Source organism: Cibotium barometz, chromosome 15, assembly GCF_041138505.1.
Source record: "Cibotium barometz isolate CiBa-2024 chromosome 15, ASM4113850v1, whole genome shotgun sequence".
Taxonomy (NCBI): domain Eukaryota; kingdom Viridiplantae; phylum Streptophyta; class Polypodiopsida; order Cyatheales; family Cibotiaceae; genus Cibotium; species Cibotium barometz.
The window spans coordinates 19,384,452-19,401,830 of NC_141060.1; the positions used below are offsets into that span (position 1 = coordinate 19,384,452).

The following is a 17,379-nucleotide window of genomic DNA, read 5'->3' on the forward strand; positions in this document are numbered from 1 at the left end:
CATATTGTAAAAATCAATCAGCCATCTTAAAGGTTATGAAGTGTTTGGGGACTTGTTTAGTCTCCTCTACCTTTAGCACTTTCCTCTTCTATCAATTTTTTGGTCTTTTTCTCTGCAACAAGCGCTAACTACTTGTTACGTGCTTTGCGTGCAAAGCGGCAAAGCTTTTGGGGTTTCGGGTTGGGGGTCAACGAGCTCCGTTGGTTTGGGGGTGGTCATGTGGACCAGGAGGGAATTATTGGTGAACTACTTTTACCATACTTTGTTGAAGTATTCATATGCTTCAACTGCCCCTACGTATTTAAGCCAATGGGTATCTGAGTTAGTAGGAAAAACATAGCATTCTTGTCTGGGGAATCCATCGGGTTTGTGATTTCTATGTGAGCGTGTTCCCCATAATGGTTCAGCATTAAAGGCCTTTTCGGGCTCATGAGTGGCGACTTCGAGCAAGTATGCGGTGCTAAGCATGTAGAGAGACGTAATCTCTTGCCCATCGGCTGCTCGCGAACTGGGTTCCCGTGCGGCTCGGAAGTATGTCCAAGGTAACAAGGATATGTATCCAATTCGAGAGTCTTCCGGCTCTGGGAGGGGTGCACATTCCTCACACTGTCCTTTTCCTCATCGATTATTTTGTGGTAGGTTTGGCATAGGTAGACTGCAGTGGTTCGGGTCGTTGTTATCAAGTCCTCTCTGAAAGGTTGACCGCTCATGGGATGGACCTTCTGAGTGTGTAGGTTGATCTTGACTATTTGGTCCTTCCTTTGAATATAGATGTGGTCAATATCCCAGTCATGGATCATTTTTGTCTCCCTTATAAAGGGTCATCCAAGGATGCAATCGTACGAAACTGGCTATCACGACGGCCACAAAGGTGTGGCGGAAGGTGGTCCCAACAATCTTGATTTTTAAATCCTTAAAAAGACCTATGGGCCTAGCGGTGGCTCCATCAGGCGAGTTTCACCAACAAGGTCATGTCATCCATGGTTGGTGCCCCCCATTTCTCCCAGCATTATTTGGTGACAATGCTTACTTTTTCCCCCTCCCTCCAAGATGGCAGTGACCTAAAGGCCATCGAAGGTTATGGTGGGTAATGCCACATTTAGTTCATCGCCTTCAAAATATTGTCCAAGTTTGTTAACTCAATCCATGGGGGTGCCAGTGATCCCATGGGGCTCAATGAGTTCACCATCCTTAGTCTCATTATAGCTATCTAGCTCCGTATATTCCTACATCCCTGCTCCAAGGCGTCCCTCTATCCAATCTTTTAGATCCTTCCCTAATCTTGGGCTACCTTGAAGTAAGGTGCCAATGGGAATCTGGATCTGAGAAGAGAGGAAGGAAGAGAGACCTGCAATGTCTCTGGGAGCAGATGTGGTTCCTTGAGGAAGGCCACCTTGGCTTGTCCTCAAGCTCTTGTTCGTATAGGGTATTGGGATTTGGACTTCTATGTCCATCCTTTCAAGGCGGTCATCCCTGTGGTATTTTGAGATATTCAGCTACCAGGTTTCCCTGGTGGGGGATATCTACTACGGTGGGTGTTGCTGCTTGTGTTGGCCTATTAGTAGGGGATGCTTGTTCTTGGAACTCTCTGTTATATACCTAAGCTTCCAACTTGTTCATTTCACAAGTTGGAAACTGAGGGGCATGGCTCGAGGTAATCTATTGGAGGCTCATCCTCAAGTTAAGCTTGGCAGTCCCCTGGACCAACTCTTGGGCTGCCATTATCCTCTCCTTTTCCTTAATGGGATTAGGGTATTTGGCTAAATTTTTGGGAAGCTAGTTAGGGTCAATTGGCTCCGAGAAATGGGTGGTTGAAGGTAGCAGTTGTTCCTCTCAGATGAAGAGGTTGACACATGGGTGGTTGTGCCATCTTCTAAATCACTTTTAATGACTGCCCGGCTATCCCCTTTTCCAATTTTTGTGGTCTTCTTTTGCGAGCGTCTAGTTGCGCGCGTTTATTTTGGGACATTATTTTGAGATAAAGCTTTTGTACGTCCCTGGTTTTGTGAGGTTGATGCCTCTGCCTACAACGTGAGCTGCGGCCCTTTGTCTGTTCTATAATCTAGTCACTACATTAAGAGGGACCGTGTGGATGAAGTCATCTCTTACACTCAACAAGTTAACGCTAGTGCTGGGATTAGCTTCACAAGCTTTTCTTGTTGTGCCTGCTCTTAGCGCGGCGACGAACAGTCCTTATACATGTGGTCAATTCCACACTCGATTCATAAAGGGGTTAGTGTCAAAGCACCTACGAAAGTACTTGCCATCCCTTTTTTGATTGGACACTCAGATACCTAGTGAGGTCTTGCACAATGATAACAGGCGTGGGCGGTCGTTTAGCCACAATGTTTATGTCCCGTCCCCGTGGAGTTGGGATGGCTAAGTATATAGGGTACATCTAGTCACCCTCCATCACATAGCGGCTTAAAATCTAGGAGGGTGGACTGTTTGGTTCAAGAGGCTCGTAAGTGGGTCCTTCAACAACTTCCCCCTCATCCCCTTCTTTGAAAATGTTCGTCAAGGTTAGCTTACGAATAGGGGTGATCTAAGGTAATGGGGGTTGAGGTGGAAGTACATGGGGCGGTAAGGGCATCTCTGGTACCCTAAGGATTCCACTTTGGGCCACTTTCTGGCCTGGTTGAGGTGCGCGTTATGAAGTACACGTGCTTGCAAGGCCAGTGGCTACCTAGGGTTTACTAGTAGGGCTTAAGGCAAGGCTTGGGCTTGAGCAGCTCTTTGTTGATAGCAATTTTTAATTTCATGACTACCCCATCTTTGGCAGTATGTGCAATAGAGGGTTGGACGGGTCGCAAATGTGGACACTCCGTGTAGTATGGTTAGCTCGACAAATCGAGTACCACACTAGCTCCCTCTTGGGGTAGAGATGGGGTTGACTAACTCGATCCTGACTTCTCCAGTGTTGGGTCATTTACTGCATTAATGCAGTGGCTAGCTATTCAACTTGTTGTCCCAAGGTGGACTCCTTGCCTTTTCCATTAGATTTGGTGCTGGTCATTTTGAAGGAGGCCTCAGATGTGCCCTCGTGAAGTTTTTGGGAATGCGCTCCCTTTAAGTTATCCTCAAAGTCCCTGGGATGTGGATCGTCTGACTATGCGTTTCCCATGATAAACCTCCGGAGTCTCAAAGAAAGGCTTCTTTGTGAATGGGTAGGGTATGTTGGGTCTTGCTCCAGGACAGGTGGTATGTCTATGCACTGAGCCTTTGGTCCTCCTGTCTCTAGGTCAAGAGTTACTCGTCCTATGCTGGGATGCTCCTCACTCTCACTGGTGTTGTCAAAGACTAACACCGTTTGGCTCCAAGCTATGTTGACCAATGGGTCTGATCTTATGAGCGAGGAAGCGTCAAGAGAATTTATATCATCGAATAGAGGGTTGTTTCGCACCAATTTTCCTAAGCGTAAGTGCATGAATGTGTGTGTTGGACCCCCCTATGGAAAGTCTCTCTATCCTTTTTTTTTGGCCGTACGCTTTCAAGAAGGTACAGGCGTATGCTCAGATGAGGACACAGGGCGTACACTTTCCGGCAAGGGAATGGAACGAGTGTGGCAAGACCGAAGACATGGGCGTACACTTCCAAGAAGACACGGGCATGGCTACGAGAAGGGTACGGCGTGCGCTTATGGAAAATGAAGAAACGAGCATACGCACTGAGGATAAGGATACGGATGTGCACTTGTGGAAAATGAAGAAACGGGCAAACGCACTGAGGATGAGGACACAGATGTGTCTTGAGGGAAAGAAATAGGCATGCACTTGTAGAAAAGGAAGACGCGGTCATGGCAAGGTAGAAGGAACATGCATGGCTTTAGGGATGGAATGGGCATACGCTTTTGATGGTACACTTATGATGGTACGATCGTACACTCGTCAGTTTAGAGAGATCTTTAATTGTGCAGGTGCTGACAACTACCCACTGAAATTCCCTCATAGCACAGGTGTTCCCAGTTTGTACCCCTTGTTTAATGTTCTTTATCCCTAGTTAATGCAATTTATTCCTTTTTAAATGCCCTCTTCTCAATTTTATGCAGTAGATTCTAGAAGATATGCTATGGGGAATGGAACGAGTGTGGCAAAACAGACACGGTCGTGGCACTGAGAAGGGTACGGCCATATGCTTCTCAGAAAAAAGTCTAGAGTGAAAAATTCACCTCTTCTCCTCCTCAGTCTAGAGCTAGTCTCTAGCTACCCAATGATGCCTAGAATGCCTAAGAAAACCTAATTACGTGAGATTAATTAGAGGATTAAGCTAACTATGCAAAACTTTAACAAATATTGAACAAAACAAAAAATTGCATGAATCTCAAGAGCAAGGTTAAGCACCTACTTGTGTCTCCCGCATCCGATGAAGACTTTAACACTCCTCATGCTCCATTGATCTCCATGGCTCCAAGGCAAGAGTAAACAAAATCAAACAAACATATCCAACATGCAACCACCGATGGATTTGCACTCCAACTGAGAAACGTGATGCCTCTAGCAAGTGAAAATGTATGGAGGACCCTAAGCTAAATGCTCATCCCCGGTAGCGGCGCCAAAGATGTTAACCAAAACATACTACCTTGCACAAGAGAGGGAGAGAAGAAGAGAATCATGCCATGTAAGGGTCGATTCAGAGACTTGCATTTAGCCAACCCTAATGATGGTTAACTCCCTTATGTGAGGCCGCTAGGGGCTCACTCCACCTCCACTTGTGTCACTTAAATGGAGATCCACAAGCTAGGTAGTGAGCAAAGGATAAGGGAGCTACTAAAAGCTGTACCTCCACTCAATGCCAATGTGCATGCAAGAGGGATCTTGAAAGGGAGACAAGAGAAGGGAGAAGAGAAGAGAAGCTTAAACAAACACCATCCACTCCATGCATACACCACAATCAAGCAAGCAAGAATTCACAAACACAAGCTTACAAACATAAACACAAGAGAGTGAGAGAGAGAGAGAGAGAGAGAGAGAAGGCAAGACTCAATTGCGACAAATGGGATTGTGTCTTTTCATATTCCATAAAGCATTTATATACATGAGCTCACTTTTTACAATGGTCGGCCACCCGTTTACAATTGGGGGCCCAAAATTGGCTTCCTAGCTCTATGTACATCTAGCTCATTTGTACAACCGGAATTACACAAGTCGTAAGCTCATTCATCCCATATATCTTTTCTCATTAAACGCTTAGCGTGGTTACATATAATGATAGATTACAAGAAGCGTAACCATGCTAGAAAAATGATCTTAACCAATGTGGTTAACAAGCTTCTCTAGAGCCCACACTTCGAGTAGTCTTTCCAATCTACTTACCATTTACTTCACCATCGGATCATCACCTCTTAACAACCAAAGGAACCAATCTTAGGAAATGGACCCTCTATTCCTATGCCATCTCAACAACCAAGCACATCAAAAGTGCATCACATCATTTACAAGAAGTAAAATGAACCTAAAGCTAATACATAATAAAAATAAAGAGAGAGAGAGAACTAGCAATCATTAACCTCATAAGGAGTAGAAGATATAAAAATAAATATAAGCAACACCATCACCAGTTAACTTCCCTTCTGTCATGTCAGTAGATGAGGAGGAAGAGACTACATTGCCACCAATCCAAAAGGATAAGCCATTTCCTAAGTGTGGTACTTGTAGCTTCTGGATAGAGTAGCACTCCTAACCATTGATGGCATAAAACATAATGTTTGAAAGCAAAAGAGGTTCAAGAAAATTTGGAAAATTATGCACTTATGGTAAAGACAATTACAATGCAAGAGCTCACTCCTTTTTGTAAGGTATAGGAAGACCCTTATTTGTTGGAAGTAATGTAGTCAAAATTTGACTCCATTCTTTGCAACCACACTTGGACCTTGTGGAAAGACCTCTAAAATGGAAGGTCATTAGCACCAAGTGTATCTACAAGGCTAAGTATAAATATGTTGATGGCACCTTAGAGAAATATAAGGCCCAGCTTGCACAAGTGAAAACTTTTGAGTCTCTAAATCTTTGCCCCCATGGCTTGCATGGCCATTATTTGCATGATTTTAGCATTCGTAACCTAAGAAAAGTGGTAACCTAGAAAGGTGGAAACTTTTGAATTTCTCTTAATCTTTGCCCCCATGACTTGCATGGCCATTATTTGCATGGTTTTGGTATTGGTAACCTAAGAAAAGTGGCATGTGTCTATATTTATGTGAGATTAATCTTCCTTAATGGAGACCTCAAGGAGGAGGTATATGTGGACCAATTCCCATGATTCGTTGTTCCTAGTTTTGAAGGAAAAGTGTGCACGTTAAGTAAGGCACTATATGGCCTAAAACAAGCCCCACAAACCAATGTTTCTTAAAGTTATGGGCCTTATTTAAAGCCCTTAAGATGTAAACTTACATGTTCTTTTTTTAAGAGTAAATGCATGGTCGTTATCTTATATATGTGGATGTTCTAATTGTAACTAGTAGGTATGAGGAGAAGATTGTTTAGACTAAGGAGTTTGCTTAGTCAAGAGAATAGCCATTATCTTGTATGTGGATGTTCTAATCATAACAAGTAGTTATGAGGATAAGATTTCTTAGATGATCAAGGAGTTGCTTAATCGAGAAAATGACATATCTTGGTCTCATGCATAACTATTTGAGCATCGAAATCTGGTAGGAGTTGGGAAAATTCATCATCTCTTAATAGAATTTGGCATGTATGATATGGAGATAGTGTAAAGAATTTGGCATGGTTAAGTGTAAAGTGGTTGTGACACCTCTAGAGCACACCTAGAGGCAAGGTCAAAGCTTTATATGGACCACATTTGTGATGACACCTTGTACCAGAGAATTATGGATACTTTCACACTTGTAGATGAGACCTTGTACAAGAGAAATTGTGGGAAGTTTCATTTTCTTATGTAACACCGAGCCAAACGTCAGCTTTGTAGAGACGAGACCTTGTACTAGAGAATTGTGGGGAGTTTCATTTTCTTATGTAACACCAAGCCAGACATGAGCTTTGTTGTTGATGCCTCTAGCTAGAGCTAGGAGAGAACCATTAGAAGGAATGTATGTAGGTGTTGTGCTATGTCTATGGGACCCTAGCTTACGGCAACATCTATGCTATAGAAGAAACTCTTATTGGGTTTTGACAGGGACTGGGCTAGTGATTTAGACATTATACTAGGCTAGTTTTTCAAAAATCAAATGCTTAGTGAGAGGTTATTGTTTCATGCTTGGTTCCAAATGTATTTCTTGGATTAACAGGAAGGTCCTCTCTTTAATAGAGACCGATTGTCCTCTCTTTAATAGAGACCGATTGTCCTCTCTTCAATAGAGACCGAGTATAAGGCTGCATGCTTTGTCTTTTGTGAGGCATTATGGCTTACGTGAATCTTGGAAAATATGAGATGATACACGAGCAACTACAATTGTTGCAATGCGACAAGCATACTAGGTTTTGATAGGGACTGGGCTAGTGATTTAGACATCATACTAGGCTAGTTTTTCAAAAATCAAATGCTTAGTGAGAGGTTATTGTTTCATGCTTGGTTCCAAATGTATTTCTTGGATTAACAGGAAGGTCCTCTCTTTAATAGAGACCGATTGTCCTCTCTTCAATAGAGACCGACTCAATAGAGACCGAGTATAAGGCTGCATGCTTTGTCTTTTGTGAGGCATTATGGCTTATGTGAATCTTGGAAAATATGGGATGATACACGAGCAACTAACAATGTTGCAATGTGACAAGCATACTTTCATGGCCATTGCAAATATGGGAGTAGTGCATGAGTAACTAACAATGTTGTAATGCAACAAGCATTGTTGCATGCCCATTCCAATGTTGCACTAAGCACATTGAGATTTAGTAATTAAGACTCGGCTCTTAGGAGTCTTGTGGGACCTCAACATTACGACATTCAACCTAAGTAGCTATGATTTTTCACAAACAACTTGGTGTGCATGACATAATTGTAGGGCATTCCTACATGAGAGATTCTTAACTGGTCTAGGATTGCAGCAATGACTACATTTACTTATTAGACATTAAAAGTCAATCTTCACACATGGAAACACATCCCATGGGCCTCTAGAGAAGTATTAACTAAAGTGACTTACACTATAGTGAAGACCACCTTACCCAATGCTTGCCAAACTTGCAATAGTTAAAGGATGATCATGAGGAAGATTTTACCTCTACTCGACCAAACGAGACAATAGATTTGATGTGCTTTTATTAGCAACCAATTGATTTGATGTCCTCCCAACAATTATACAATAAGAACCATACATCTCCACCAACACCGCCTATTATTAAACTAGTTGAGAAAGAAGGAAAAACCTTGTCAACACAAAAGTTAGTCACAACCACCTATCAGAGGGGGTGATTGGATTCTCTAGTTGGGAAAAACCTAGAACGAAGGAAAATGCTTGTCAACACAGAAGTTAGTCACAACATCTTGTCATAGGAAACATGGATGTCCCTAGGCCAACACATTTTCATAGGAATATGGATTTCCCTAGGCCAACACATTTTCAAAACAATGAACACTTATGTACATGCTCCAAATAAGCATACGTTTAAGAGTTTAAGGTTCAATCAAGTTGTTCATACTACTATAGCTAGCATGCCAATTCCATGTAGTCCCTACAAGTACTATTAAAGAAGAAGTCATCCTTGGATGAATCCCCATGAGCAAGAAACAAGGCGAGATCAACTTTTTAATAAATACCACATCAATTTAGCAAGAACATACTGCCACACTATGTGTGCATCAATTATTGATTAGATCTATAGGTGTGCTATGTATAGACACTTTGGGCTTTGTATCGAACCCAAGTGTGATAACTTAAGCATTTGTTGAAGAAGGCATTGTTACAAAAATCACTTTTGTGTTGTTGGGAATTACATTTGTTATTTATATCAGGGACGCCCATGTACTTTAATACTAGGGTGACCTATTTCTCAAGACAACGTTGGGATTACTTCAATTGATTGTTTAACTAATATGGATTTGGTGGTGAGATGTGCGAGGGTACCAATTGAGGTGTCGTATGGATGGTGGATTGAGCGGTGGTGCGAAAACGAAGATCGTGCGTTAATTATGATATTGATTAATTTATAGTCTATTATGTGGGTAGAGTTCATGTGTGTGTGTGTGCACATGATAGTTTAATATATGTGTGAGCACAAGTGAATTTGTAAGCATCGATCCATTTATATATGTTATTGGACCATGGTTTTATCATGTGAAAACCTTAGAACCTTAAACAAAGTTATTTATTATAAAGAAAAAGCCCAAAAGTATAATAGGTACTATTTGTAGCTCTATGGGCTAAAAATATGAATATGATTTAAATACCGCATGTGGGAGGAGAGCCACACACATTGGGGGAGGGGAGATTACGCCCAATGATTTTGTCTTTGTGCTATCTTGAATACTTTTTGTTCCATGGTTTGGGGTGTAATTTGTTAAATTTAATTCATGCTTTTACTATTTGAGAAAAGTACGTACGTAATACTTGGGAAAGATCCTATTACAATGGTATCAAGCTTTTGTTAGTATATGTTCAATGCCCTCCTCTCAGCATGTATCTCACATTGATGTATGGTGCACATTTGTACGGTCCCATTATGAGAAGAAGCCATTGGTGCACATATCTTTAGTGGGAACCCTAGCTTAGATGTTGGAAGGGGTCGCAGTTGCCTCGGCTCGAAAAGCTATAGGGAATATTCCTTCGGATACTAATTTCATCATTAGTGGGCGGTGGTCAGTTGTTGGGACATGTTATGAATACGCGGGTGGTGAGGCGCGTCAATGCAGCATAGCCACCCACGTCTTAGACGCATCCACCGCACTACCTACATCACTATAAATGGACATAGTTGGCACCAGCAAAGGCATCCAATGCTTGTGAGCATATATTCCCTATACTCTCAGTGCACCCTTCATCCAAAGTTTGTCTAGATCGCCATGTAAGCTCTACACTAGAGCACACGGGTGGACAACACCATCATATTGTACCTATCTCTTGTTTGGTATAATCATAATTTTAAAATTCTCTCCATTCTCTCTATTGCATTATTTAGTGTACTTTCTCTTGCTATATCTTTTTTTGCTGTGACATATTCTTACAGCTTTGGCCAAGTACAAAGGACATCCTTTAAAAGGTTGTAATTCAAAAATTACTTTGGAAATTTTACTCAAAGAGAGGTAAGCCTAAACTCTCATATACTTTGATGTTTTTAATGCTTTGAAATTTATTATACATATGTTAAAGTATGTTACCGTGGAAGGTATAAGATTCTACGTGACTTTTGGGTAAAGAGAGAGAAACAAAAGAAAAGGGATTTTAACCTTTGGGTAAATGAAGGCTTCTAAGTTAAGCTTAAAGCTTGTATAAGCTTATAAAAAAGAGAAGAAACAAAACAAAGACTAGTGGGTAAGTTTTAGAGAAACTATCTCCTAAAGGGTGCACCCCTGAAGTTATGAGTGATGATAGCCTGCATGCAGTTAGGGTACCACATTTCTTGGGGTGAGTCTTCCTTTGTTTGGGAAGAGGATCAGTGGGACTAATTATGCAAGCTTCTCAATTATAATGTGAATGATCTTGAAATGGTGTAGCCTCTGGGGATGTCGCCATAGGATATGTGGGATTTAGTGTGGGATTTAGTATGCAAGATTCTTACTTGTAAAGTGAAAGATCTTGGTTGGTATGGATATGTCCAAATGGCCTCTCTGATCTTTTTGTAAAGGTTTTTCTTTGTTAATACTATATATATTTACTTTTTTTTAAAGTGTGTTTCCTTCTCTGAGTGGTGCAGGCAACATTTTCCACCTTCAGAATTCGATGAACCTTCAATTTTGTCTTCTCTCTTTCACCAATGGTCGTGGGTGCATCAATTTCGTTCACAGTTCATGACAGCACGTAGCTCACCGATTTTTTATTTTTTTATTTTTTGGGTGTGAGAAGGCTTAATTTGTTAAGCCTATAAGGCATAAAGCCTTAGTTGTAAGGCTTCTAAAGCCTTACCAAAATACATATTCTTTCGTTTTCCTAACACTTAAACGAAGGAATATAAAGCCTATTTTTTTAAAAAACTCAGCACTATTATAACAATAGTGCTGCCTACATAAATGGGGAGAGAGAGAGAGAGAGAGAGAGAGAGAGAGAGAGAGAGAGAGAGAGAGACCATAATAAAGCTATTGTTTAAAGCTTCTTGGATTGATTCCCTATAAAACTTATAATAAAAGGTTTTGCTTTGCCCTGTATAAGATTTCAAAAAGTTTTAAATTTTATTCCATTTAAGACCTTTTAAGCCTAAAGTTATCTAGGCTATTTAAGTATCCTTTAACCTCAAGTTAATAAGAGCTAAGCTAAACATAAACTATACTCTTTAATGACCACGAGCAAGATTGGTTGCCCATCTTGCTTCATCGGCTAGGATTTTTCATGCAAAGAAGGAAAAAGACCTATGAGCAATGACCTATGTGTATAGACCCTTAAGTACCCAAAACAAGCTTTAATAGAAGAGAAATGCGAGTAATATTTCATTACTCCTTGTTAACCACTCACATGACCTTATTTCCCAGAGGTAATTCCTAATCAATTTTTGGTATCACAAAAATACAACGGATCTATTATTTGAGACCTCATCTGACACATGATACCAATATAGCTCAAGACCTATAATCATGACCATAGTACCTAGTTATTTTAAGTTTAAAAGTTCTTTTTTCTTTATACCTTATGAAAATATTTTCATAATACCTTATGAGTATTTAACTTTAGCTATTATCCATTCTTAGAGAAATTAAAGTAATTAAGTGTTGATGCCACTTTAAGGCTAGTATATAGAGAGAAGAGGATAAAAATATGCTAAGAGGAAATCATTCAAGAGTTGAGATGTACAAATAATGGAGACTTTTCACATGACCCCCTTTATGTTCACAAGGCTAGACCCCCCTAGAATTTTAATATTTCAAAATTTATTGCCAAACCCCTTAAAGGCTGTTTTGAAAATGTTGATGCCCGACAAAGTTAGAGACCAATCCCATTATCATTTTCCACTTTAAGTGACTTTACCTATGCTTGAAATCCTACCAAGCTAAACTTTTTTTTCTCAAAAATGTATTTGACCCTGACCAGTCTATGTCTAAGATTTTTAAATTTTATTAAACTTATTCCTTGACTTTAGCAAATTCACATAGTAGATAAGTCGATAGAAGAGACCCATGGCTATATATTTAATTTTCAAATGCGTAAACAATCGCTCTGTAGTGAAGGATAATTGTATTTATTATCTTTGACAAGATGTAAAAGTTATTTGGTTTATTTTCTTTATATTATATATCCAAACTTAAACCAAATGAGCTTTTCATTAAGCTCTCACTCCAAACCAAAAGCTTTTCCAAAAGTCCACACTAATACGAGAATTACTTGAACAAAATGACTCGAACATCTCCTCATGATCCTTATCAACCATGAGAACTACTACGACTTATGGTGGCGAAGTGTATCCAACTAGCTTGTATTGTGAAGCAAAATTCAAATTTACTCTAGACATTGCTTCGAATCTTTAATAACAAAATGGAAAATGGTCAAAAATTTAGACACGAGATCACAAAGACTATTTTGTCACGATTCTTATTGGCAACACTCGAGTTTTTACGCAAACATTCGTTTTTGTCGACTCATATAGCATCGCAAATGACATGAGAGTGACCGATGAATAATTTCTTTTTCTTTTAAATTATCTTAAATCTAAGCTACCACATGAAAAGATATTTGTATCAGATCATACTCGTGATATTAGAGGTATAAAATGTGTTATAGTAAGTTTGTAAGAATTGCTAGAAATTAAAGACCATCTTATGATCATCTACATATTGTCCAAGTTTTACTTAGATTTATTATTAATCAAGTAATTTATTATTGTCCAACATTTACTTAGATTTATTATTAATAAAGGAATTTATTATAGTTAAGAGGGATGTTACGAAAATCACTCTCGTGTTATTGGAAATTACATTTCTTATGTATATCGTGAATGCCCATCTATACTGTGCCAATGGCTTAAAACACCAAGATTGACATTAACTCTCCTCCTAGATGGCTTAAAACACCAAGATTGTAGTGTATTTTTTTCTAGTTGCGAAACAATCAAAAGTTTCAGGTTGACATTTTTATTTTCAAGGAATGAAAACCATCATTCTAGTGATTATCTCGCCATTTTCTCTAATTTTACTACTAAATCCCAATTGCTTTCAAGGATTACCTTTGTTTTGATTGGTCACAACAAATGTTTTTTATTTGAAGCAATGCCTCTCTATGCATGTAAACCCCCATTAAGATGTTTTCATCCTTAGACACATAGATCTTCATTGCAAATTTAAGAATTGCTAAACAATCTTGCTGATTTTTCATGCCCATTTGATACGAGTACCGTAGAGACCGTAACAAGCATCAACATTGGGATTTGCCATAATGCCATCATTGCTATCAACATAACATGGACCTTGTGGGTGCTAGCTACATGAACACCATGTTGATTAGTGTGTATGTCTAGTGATCAATGGCTTGATAAGTGTGTATGTCCAGCGATCAATGGCTTGGTGTAACAAGCATCAATAAGCTTTCCTTCTTGTCAGCCGGCCTCACGTCTCGGCACGTCAGCACAGCTTACCTCGACACATGCCTTCCATTAACCCATCGGGCCTGACCTCCTTTACGACCTGCTGGCACGACTCAATCCATATCTTAGTTTTCCACACAAATCCGACTTCATCAGCCTGGCCTTGTCGGCTCGGTGTCACTATTTTTCTCGTTCTTGCCGTTTCCAATGTTCTCATTGTTTCCCAACCGTCATTTCACCGTTTGCCCGATGACCCCCCTTTCATGGTGAGGGAGAGGCAATCCTCACGGGGACGCGGCCGCACCAAAACACCGCTACCACAGAGGGCAAGGGCGAGCCTACCCGAGTGAGTGAGTGCTCGATGTGCCTACATGGTAAAGTCTTGCCTCATGAGTGAGACTATTACATTAGCCTTTGACTACATGCCTTTGACTACATGGGGCAATGCTTCATAGCAAGGAGGGGTTGAGTGACCATCCGATTGCACGGAGATCACGGACCGCCGTTGGATTATGTGTGGCCGGTGAAAACCCTAATTGCGTCCCGCGTCTTCAAAACCCTACTTTCTCTTCCACAGATCCTCATTTTGTTCTGCGCTTTTCGTCTGTCCCTCTGCCCCATCGCCATGGCTGACAAGAAGACCGGCAAGGTCAAGTGGTTCAACAGCACCAAAGGCTTCGGTTTCATTACGCCCGACGATGGCAGCGAAGATCTGTTTGTTCACCAGACCTCCATTCACTCCGAGGGCTTTCGCTCGCTCTCAGAGGGGGAGGAGGTCGAGTTCTATGTGGAGCAAGGCGATGACGGCCGTACAAAGGCGCAGGATGTGACGGGGCCGAACGGAAACCCTGTGCAAGGTGCGGATCCGGGCGGAGACGGCTATGGAGGGGGCGGCCGAGGTGGCGGGGGAGGTTATGGAGGTGGCCCGACGAGGGGAAGGGGCAGAGGGGGAAGAGGCGGCGGCGGGAGCTATGGCGGTGGCGGGAGCTATGGGGGCGGTGGCTATGGTGGTGGAGGCGGTGGCTATGGTGGTGGTGGCGGCGGATATGGTGGCGGGGGCGGCGGTTATGGTGGCGGTGGGGGTGGTTCTTGCTACAACTGCGGCGAGCCCGGTCATCTCGCCCGAGACTGTCCGGAGGGTGGCAGCAGGAGAGGCGGCGGGGGCGGCGGGGGCGGCGGGGGAGGCGGCGGCCGTGGCGGTTCTTGCTACAGTTGTGGCCAGCCTGGCCACCTCGCCCGGGACTGCACAGCAGCTTCTTAGGGTAGCCTTCAAACTCTAACCCTAGCTCTAATCCTAGCGTTTCTCTGTTTTCCCCCTTACGTTATGCTCTTTTTGCAAACAGCCTGTGGAACCTCCGTGAGAGATTGAAACACCTTTACAAGGCTTTCCATCGCCCTACCGTTGGCCCTACTCTGTTCTAGCTGCTATACATTTCTGTTTCAGTTGTCTTCTGCTGGTAAAAGCAGAGTTGTCTTTCCTGTTTTGTTCTTTTTGGGATGTGATAGAGGTTTGCTTGCGTTTCTTCCAGCCAGAAGGTTCTTGTTGCAGCTCTGAAAGGCCGTTTCAATTGGTACCATTTGTGTGATGTACTACTGTCTCCCAGGCTTTTGAGAGGGAAAGCTGGTGAAGAAGCCTGATCTAAGATCTTATGGACCGATGTTTTGTATCTGGAGGATTGGAAGTTTGCAATCTGTTATTTTCTGTGATCTGAACCAAGATGTCTACTTTACCAATAGAAGCACGTAATAAGTGGACGTTTCATCTTAATCGATTGAAGTCATGTTTGTCTGATACGGTGGTGCTTCCTTATTTACCATCTATCCGCTGTGGAATATCTTATTTGGTGGTTTGTGCTGTTGCTGTGGTTTATGATTTGGTAAGGTTGCGTACCACATCTTCGTGTCTATGCTGTACTGTCTGCGGAGGTAATCTTGTGTGTTCTTTCTTGTGGCCGGTAGCAGCTTGTCAATTCGATGCAATTTTCATGTTTCACCTAAGATTTGGTAGTTATAGGAGGCATCGAAGCATTTGGTAGAGATGTGAAGTTAGATCTTTTCAGTACTGTAGAAAGAGAAGGTTTCAAGGTATACGAAGCAGTAGATGAAGGAGCTGTGGAAACCACATGGGCCACAATATTCAGATGTTGTGGAACTGATTTTGCTGCATGTTCTAGCACTCTTTCTAATCTTACTGTCAAGATCTTGAAAGTGTAAGGCTACCAGTTGGCATGGACGGAATTTTCGAACCACCTAGAGCTATTGCAATTATCCCCATTTCTTCACAACATTCCTACCACTTGAGTATCTATTAGGTTAGCTTAAACTATGATGAGGAAACCCATCCAGCTCGGTGGTTTCAGACTTAAGCCTGTCCAATCCTCCTCTTGTACCTTGTTGGAATAGAAAACCTCTCGTCACCTTTGGTCCTTTTGACCTTTTGCCCTCACATGGTATCAAAGCCTTTGTGAGCAAAGGGACAGAAGATGTCGAGAGCACACAGCATAGATCGTCTACACGCATAGATCGTCTACGTAGCAACAAACTCTCGTCTACGTGGCAACAAACCCGTTTACATAGCAACAAACTCGTCTGGAGGGTATCTCGTCATTTTATGCTATCTAGTGATGACTAGACAACGTACAACATTTTTGTCATGCGTAGCAAGTTGCCCAAGTGCTTAAGCTAATAAGGTGTATATCTAATATCTACAAGAAGCAATCTTAGAACTATCATTGGACAGGCAAATAACTAAAAAATCTCACTCTGGTCTCAGTAAGTCATCCCTAGTTGTTTGGTCAATGAAGATGAAATTGGATGTTTGTTCTGAATTTCTTCTCCTTATCATACATGTATTATTCTTCATGTGTATTATTCTTCATGTGTACTTCATCCTTGTCTGACTAGTCAAAGCCTTTGCATGGATTTGGGAGATTATTCTTCATGTGTACTTCATCCTTGTCTGACTAGTCAAAGCTTGTGCATGGATTTGGGAGCAGGGCCTAAATTTGACGGGTTACTTGAAATTTCAAGTGATATACACTTTTTCAAACTGCTTTTCACATGACATGAATCTGCAAAATGATGTTATTCAAATGGCCAAGCAATTTATCAAAATGAAAAGCTTTTTTAAAAACTAAAAAACTATATGTAATTAAACAATCAATCTACGAAGAAGCTTTTTTCTAAAGTGAAAATTTAAGTATAATTGTTGATGAAACTTATATATACATAAAGCATCCAATCTACAAACAAAAGGCTTCAATGTAATACTTATGCTATGAAAGTAATAATGGAAGATGCGCGATAGCTTATCCTTGTATTACATATAGACATATCTATGACTATTTCTTTTACCAGCCATCTGAAATGTGTCTAGTTGCCCAGCCATCTGAAATGTGTGTCCAGCTTCCCAAAATGGGCTTAGCCACCCTAAGTCACTAGTTGTGTTCAAGGTAAAATAGTTGGAGTGATGTCAACCATCTTATGTACATTGGCCAACATGTTGTCTAGTCAAGATGCCTTGCATGTCCAACTTGCCAAAATTAGGCCTTTGACTATTGTTTAGTTGTGTTGCACTTCATGGAATTTGTGAACAAATCATTCTAATGGCATCGCCCTCCTCTTTTTTCCTTGTAACCAAATATCAAAAACATCTTTCCAACAAACTTGTGATGCATCACTTGCATTAAGTGATAACAACATTAATGCATCAAGCGTCTCCAGACACATGCTACTTCTCAAGCTACTCTTTATGTCATTTTGTCGA

The 17,379-nt window shown here is 41.2% G+C and overlaps 1 pseudogene across 1 annotated transcript; it reads left to right on the top strand.

The window, feature by feature from the left end:
• Nucleotides 1–14,148: 14,148 nt before the first annotated feature.
• LOC147631034 (cold shock protein 2 pseudogene) lies at nucleotides 14,149–15,326 on the top strand (annotated as a pseudogene). Its single transcript, XR_015267514.1, has one exon. The product of XR_015267514.1 is annotated as a cold shock protein 2 pseudogene (transcript).
• The last annotated feature ends 2,053 nt before the right edge of the window (nucleotides 15,327–17,379 follow it).